This window comes from Thalassophryne amazonica, chromosome 5 (genome assembly GCF_902500255.1).
Source record: "Thalassophryne amazonica chromosome 5, fThaAma1.1, whole genome shotgun sequence".
NCBI lineage: Eukaryota > Metazoa > Chordata > Actinopteri > Batrachoidiformes > Batrachoididae > Thalassophryne > Thalassophryne amazonica.
In genome coordinates, this window is record NC_047107.1 from 86,496,852 (window position 1) to 86,504,250 (window position 7,399).

Below are 7,399 nucleotides of genomic sequence, written 5' to 3' on the forward strand. Positions count from 1 at the left end.
TGACCGTTAGGGTTTTTCCGTAATTATTGTATGGCTTTGCCTTGCAATATGAAGCGCCTTGGGGCAACTGTTTGTTGTGATTTGGCACTATATAAATTAAATTGATTTGATTTGATTTGATTTGCAACTGGAGAGGCCACTCCAGCTTCACTTTCAGAGTTGACACAACACGGGGAGCAGCAGTTACCGGTAATAAGCCATTGCTGAATTGGAGTATAGAGCATGGCGCCAGGGGTTGCTCCCGACGGTGGGAGAGATTCTCGGATCTCACTGGGCAGCTACCGCCCGCCTCAAGCGGGGCAGTCCCCAGCCAATAAGGTGCTGTCCCGCCACGGTTTGCTTTCTCCATTGGGTGCATGGAGATCAGGAGGACGGAGGCCTACTATATATATATATATATATATATATATATATATGCTACAAGACGTTTGTTCATGATACAGAATTATTAAAGAGGGTTAGGGTTTATCATCATTACAAGTTTCTATGTACTGTATATGCATAGGCAGAAAAGGGACTCCATAAATTAGACTGCCTCTCCCCCTCGTGGCCGAGAAGCTGCATTACAGCATACTGTAGATGGCGGAACTTTGGCCAAAAACCAACAGAAAGGTCAGCAGAGAGTGGACGAGCTGTCTGTCAGTCAACCAGAGGCTGAGCACAAAGGATAGAGCTGTAAGTCAAACTTTACTGCTAAATAGTGCTATAATGAGTCAGAAACTAATCATTATAAAGTTAACAAATCAAAAAGGGACTTGGTCATACATTATGCATATACTTTCATTCCATTTTTACCCACTTTAGTGGGCATTGTGTTTGTCTTGTCCTCATGGTTGCTAGCTTAAATTGTTATAGCGACGTATGGTCAGCATTTTTATGTGTGGGAACTTAAAAACTCCCACAGCTCCTTAGCTCTGCTCTTCTCTACCACCTTTGGTGGTGTTCCCCACATGAACATTGATGTTTCCAGTCCGTATTTGGCACAGATGTTCCTGTACACCTCTTGCATCCTGACCAGATGTTCTGGACTGTATCAGGGATGCCTTTGCACAGCTGGCACCTGTAACTTTAAGGTGCTTTTATGAACATGAGATTTTCCATTGGAGGCGTTGTCTTTGGTGTTTTTCTACATTTGCGTCAAAACTTTCAATCAGCTGACTTTGCCAGAACACGTGGGGGATTTGAGCCTTCGACTTGAGTTTTTAATCATCTTTCCATTGTTCACTCCCACATAAAGCTGTGACTGATGAAGCAACAGGAACAAGTTGGTGTTGCTGAACCTTGTGACATCTACATGAATCATCTCCTTCATGCAACCTGCTTGAGACACATGTACCACACTGTCACAATCTTTCCATTTCTAAATAACTGATCTATAATGAGTGAGGTACATCACCCTGGAAATCAGTTCTCATCCTTTTATCTTTAGACTTTTCCATCAATGAAGGAGTAACACACACAAAACAACTCAGCAATGACTTGAATTAATTACTTTTGGTCCATTAAAGAATGGAAGGCCACACAGTATAATTAATTCAATTGGGATGTAAATACCCTTCAGTTGACACTAGTAGTGTGCACTATGACCTCATTCTTTTCTATGAAGGCTACATGCTGCAGTCAAGAGTAAAATAACAAGAACTTTGTTGATGTGCAATCACTGTGGCAATAGTAGACATAATGGTTCTGTAAAATGTCTCCAAGTAACTCTGTAAAAACTGAACCATATTCAGCTGTAAAATTTTAGATTCTTATTGATTCAGACAACGGTGGCCTTAGTGGACACCAGTGTGCCTATGGGATTTGTAAGTACAACTCCTCCTAAAGTGGTTAGTTTATTTCATTGAAACTACACACAGTAGTGGCACACAACATAATGATGGGCATGAAGAAAAACAATTCTGGTCTGATTGTTGTGAAAGTGTAGGAACACGGACCCACAACAGGGGGCGCAAATGAACGGACAATGGAGAAGATAAATAAGTTTTACTATTGTGAAACGAGCACAACCAATACAACAATCAACAATTTGGGGATAAGCCGAATTCTGCTGGTGTCGTGTGGGCAGGCTCGAAGGTAGGAGACGTCCGTCCAGGTCGAACCGGGACCATCCAGATTTCCTCTGCAACCGAACCCTGGAAGTACTGGAACCGCCAAGTCCCGAATTCCCAGGTGGCCACTGCCTCCGCTCGTCGGATCCGGTACTGCTGGCAAGAGAGAGCAACAACACACAGGTGTGGATGCGGCTGCACCCAGTAACACGGAGAGGGGAGAAGCTGCCTCCACCTCTCGTCCCAAAAAAGCAGGAAGGTGAGTACTTATCTAGTCACTCGGCCTGCGGTAGTCCGCTGTCCTGAAAGGTTTAACAAGTTTATCAATTAACACAGAATATGCTGCAGAGAATGTTACCTCTATCTCAAGGCGATATCTCGGCATCGAGGTGGAGACGCCGTCCTGATGATATAGTGGAGTCAGCTGTGTCCAGTAATGGGTGACAGCTGTCACCCTGGCTGCTCTCATCAGGCGGCAGTGCCCTCTGGTGCCTGGAGCCCGCACTCCAGGCAGGGCGCCCTCTGGTGGTGGTGGGCCAGCAGTACCTCCTCTTCAGCGGCCCACACAACACTAATATCTTCAAGAAGAACTAGTTGGCCTTTTTTTTTTAAGTACAACATATTTCTCACTCAAAACATTGGCCAGTTCGATTCCCAAAGTCTGGGCTGTAGCCCCTTGGTGGGTCTCCAAAGTAAGTGTCGCTCATCCCACACTTCCCTCTCATTAGCCAAATCCTGTAACTCTTCCCAGTGGATCCCCGAGGCATTCCCAAGCCACCTGGGAAATATAATCCCTCCAGCGTGTCCTGGAGGGACAAGGTACCCGGGCTTCCTCCCAGCTGGATGTGCTTGGAAAACCTCCCATGGGAAATGATCAGGGGGCACCCTCACCAGATGCCTGAGCCACCTCAGCTGGCTTGTTTCGATACAAAGAAGCAGCAGCTCTGCTCCAAGTCCCTACTGGATAGTCGAGCTTCTCAATGTTGTAATAAATGTTGTAATCAAGTTTAAAATTGCCTAAAATGTAGCTATGGAGTTGAAATGATGTTTTATTTATCTGACCTACTGTTTTGTGTATGTACACACACACACACACACACACACACACACACACACACACACACACACACACACACACACACGCACACACACCACAGGCAAAATGTAGTCTATCTATTACTTCCAGTAGTTTGCAAAATTTCCATCAGTGACTGTAGAAATAAATAAATAAATAAATATGGTGCAAACCACTGAAACTCATATTGTGGGTCAAAATGGGATATTTTAAAATTATCAATTCTAAAATATTTTGATTTAGAGTGCTTAAATTCCTTGTGAAGCTTTCTTGTTCATGGCGGGGTCATGGTAGCCACTGGCGGTCACTGTTGTTTGCACTACATCAAGTATTCCAAGGGTGTGCAACACTCAGCATAACACACAACTGCAGGACACATCATCCAGAACAAGGCCAAATTCACCACTGTTGATTGTATTTATTTGGAACAAGTTGATCTCAGCAGTTTAACTCTTAAGCAGCTCATTTGGTGACACCTAGGAGGAAGGCTGCCTGTGACAAAATGATTGGAGAATCTGACTAGGTGTCAGAATCACACCCAGATGGAAAAATAACCTCTGTGCCTCACCACTGGAGGGCGATTAAGAGCTGTGGAAGGCAGAGACCCACTCTGTGTGTGTGTGTGTGTGTGTGTGTGTGTGTGTGTGTGTGTGTGTGTGTGTGTGTGTGTGTGTGTGTGTGTGTGTGTGTGTGTGTGTGTGTGTGTGTGTGTGTGTGTGTGTGTGTGTGAGGGGAGAATGTACTGTCAGAATCAATCAAGAGGCATGTGAAGTCAACAAGGCACTGAGGAATAGAATACAAAGAGAATACAACAGTAATAGAATAGAGAATAGAAGACCATTAAGTACAACAATACTATACGCTTGTGCTCAGATGTTTACATACTGTATGTACTTCTTGGCCATGAATGCAGTGATAGTATTGGGCTTTCATTGATTCAGTTGTATTCAAGTTCAACTGAACTGGTTTTTTTCTTCATGCAGAATGATTATGCATAATTTAATAGGAAAAATGAACAAGAATTTGATGCATACATTTTTATTGATTATTGTTTTTTTTTTAAATCAACACAGGCTGAAATTTATGTCTCTTATGATCAATGAAGATCATGGTCAGACTGCTCAGGTCAGTGTGCGCAAAGACGTCTCTCACATACGTGTGGTGCGCACGCATAGACTGAATATACAGTCGTGGTCAGAATTACCAACATACCTATATTTAAAGTACACATTTCAAAGTAAGTTCAGAAATAAATGCAAATAAACTTATTTTGTACAATGAAATCAATACTTTTTTTAATTTTCAAAGTTATTGAACAGAAACAACATAACAAAATGCTTTCATAACGTAAAATAAAAATATAGATTTAAAATGTATGCTGGACATTGCTTATTGGCACCAAATCATTGCGATAACACAAAGTTTTCTTTAAACAAATCAGGATTAATTCACTGTGTACATCTTGGACTTCATTCACACCAATTATTAAGAAATACAATATAGCAGTGGACAGCAAATCTGTCTGGAGTCGGCTGGTCTCAAAAACTGAATGACTCTGCAAAACGGAGACAAGTGAGAGAAGCCAGTAAGACACCCACAACAATTCTATAGGCTTCTGTGGTTGTGACTGGAGAAGCTCTGCATTGTGCAACCCTTGACTGTGGCATCACCAGTCACAGCTTCACAGTGGAATAGCAAATGGGACTTAAAAAAAAACCCATGAAATTTCAGCTACTGTTTGCCAGAAGGCACATGGGAGACTGTAGTTTAAATTTGATCAGTTTTCTTGTTTAAAATGCCTTCTTTGGTCTCCACTTGGAACTGTGCATGTCAGAGTCTTATCATGTAACTGGATTAATCTGAAAGCTCTGCAAAGGCTCCTTGAGATTGTCTTTAAATGTTTTGTTTTTTGGCCATGAGAGTACTTCCTGATGCTGAGTTCATCATAGAAGAGTCACTTAGGGAGCCGACTGTCAGACATACAAACAAGGTGTCCTGCCCATTTTGAGATGAGCCTTCTGGAGCAGAGTGTTCCTTGGCAAACCAGCATGTTGGAGGATCTCCATTTTCAGTCTTGACATCAATTGTGCATCGGGCATCTAAAGCATGGGATGTGAAAGTGTTGAAGCTTCCAGGTTTGGTCTGAATACACTCTGTGCAAAGTTGGAATGTTGACAACTTTATAGACTTTCAACTTGGGTGGTTGACGAATCCCTGTTTTCAGACTGAAGGACACAGTCTGTGGAATGCAAATATACATACAGCATGCCTAGTATTTGACTGAATGTTCCTTGCTCAAGTTTCACTTTGGTCAGATGCTTGTGGTTGCCATCAACAAGCTTCCTTCAGAATTGTTGTTGGATATTTGACTGCTGTTCTTGGCAGACTTTGTAAAGTCAAATTACATTTGGTGGTTTCAAGGTGAAATTTAATTTTAAACACAATCCAGATTGTTTCTGTAGGGATGAGGTAAGGATGTTAGGAATGGCATTCTAAAACCTTAATGTAGTTGCCATGGTTACAGGTATATCACTCAGTCACATGAATAGACAGGACCACTGGCAAGCCCACAAATTCACAAGGTATGAAAGGCAAAACGCCTTCTGAATGTAAATGTTCAAACTGCTGCTTGTCCACAATCTGAAGGTGTACATACTTAATACATAATCACCCTAAAACACACAAGTTACTATGTGATCGAGCCATGTTGAAAGAGGATCTGTTATGTCTTTGTAGGGCAGAGCATTAAACTTAACATACCTCCCTAACCCACTAACCTTGTTTACACCGCTCTAGTTATGTATGATGTTCACTTGCAGATGCCACAAAAAGCTTGTGTTGGTGAACTGATAATCTCAGTATAACTATTTCTTCAGCCAAGTAGGTAACGTTTGTAACCCAGTTTGTTAATAGGATCTTAAAAACATGAACATATTGGAGGGCGATTTTGTGGAGAAATCAGCTTTGGATCACAGAATATATATATATATATATATATATATATATATATATATATATATATATATATATATATACGAGGTCTGTTAGAAAAGTATCCGACCTTATTATTTTTTTCAAAAACCATATGGATTTGAATCACGTGTGATTACATCAGATGCTTGAACCCTTGTGGGCATGCGAGAGTTTTTTCACGCCTGTCAGTTACGTCATTCGCCCGTGGGGAGTCTTTGAGTGAGGAGTCGCCCACCCTCTCGTCGATTTTTTCATTGTTTAGGAATGGCTCAGAGACTGCTGCTTTGTTTGATCAAAATTTTTTCAAAACTGTAAGGCACAACTGAGTGGACACCATTCGATAAATTCAGCTGGTTTTCGGTAAAAATTTTAACGGCTGATGAGAGATTTTGGTCTGGTAGTGTCGCCGTAAGGACGGCCCACGGCGCCTGACGGCGATCTGCGCTTCGAGGCGGCAGCATCTCGCCGTTTCAAGTTGAAAACTTCCACATTTCAGGCTCTGTTGACCCAGTAAGTCGTCAGAGAACAGAGAACTTTCAGAAGAAGTCGGCATGAGGAGTTTATTCGGACATTCCATTGTTAACGGACATTTTGTAATGAAAGAACATGCGGGCAGAGTCTCATGTCGGGCCGGACCCGACCGCGGGGGGTTGCGACAGGAAAAACACCTCCGTTGGAAACCTTAACGGGCAAGTTGGAACATGTCCAAGCTGTTAAACAATTTCTCAGTTACTCACTTATTGAAAGCCATCAAAAGCCCCCTGAATTTTACAAATGGTTTTCAACACGGAGGTGTTTTTCCTGTCGCGGCACACACAGATTTGCCGAGTCGTCACGGAAACGACTTGGCGAATTTGCGCGCACGTCTTTCATTACAAAATGTCCTTAAACAGTGGAATGTCCGCATAAACTCCTCATGCCGGCTTCTTCTGAATCTTCTCTGTTCTCTCATGACGTCCTGGGTGAATTAAGCCTTAAATTAGGATGATTTCAGCCTGCCCACAGGGAAATGACATCACCGACACGCGTGAAAAAACTCACGCATGCGCACGAGGGTTCAAGCATGATTGGTGTAATCGCATGTCAATCAAATCCATATAGTTTTTTTTTTATAAAATTGCCGGTTAGTTTTGTAAGATACCTCGTATATATATATATATATATATATATATATATATATATATATATATATATATATATATATATAACAGCTGAGTGGGTCCTTGTCATTTGTCACATTGTATGTCACGTGACATGGATTATTCGTCCCATTTGTGTTGCGTTGCATCTAGTGTGCAAA